Source organism: Penaeus monodon, chromosome 27 (genome assembly GCF_015228065.2).
Source record: "Penaeus monodon isolate SGIC_2016 chromosome 27, NSTDA_Pmon_1, whole genome shotgun sequence".
Classification (NCBI taxonomy): domain Eukaryota; kingdom Metazoa; phylum Arthropoda; class Malacostraca; order Decapoda; family Penaeidae; genus Penaeus; species Penaeus monodon.
Window position 1 is genome coordinate 24236331 of NC_051412.1, and position 235 is coordinate 24236565.

The 235-nt window shown below is 42.1% G+C and overlaps 1 protein-coding gene across 4 annotated transcripts in view; it reads right to left on the reverse strand.

Annotated features, from left to right (window-relative positions):
- LOC119590699 (BAG family molecular chaperone regulator 1-like) overlaps positions 1-235 on the reverse strand; it is a 14524-nt gene that overhangs the window by 8030 nt on the left and 6259 nt on the right. The window lies entirely within an intron of this gene.

The following is a 235-nucleotide window of genomic DNA, read 5'->3' on the forward strand; positions in this document are numbered from 1 at the left end:
TGATGACAAGTCATTGAACCAGCATGGAGATTATTATTAGGTCTATACACTGGTCAGGGGCCCCACAGTGAAAAAGGTCAGGAACTACTGCTCTAAGGAAAAAGGTGATTAGTTTCATGACAATTAATCCCTACATAAGAAAATTAAAGGCCTAACACCAGATAGCCATAGTCCTGATTGAAGGAGGCATGAACTGATCTTCTAGGTCATGGGTGATCACAGGGCAAAACAGTGC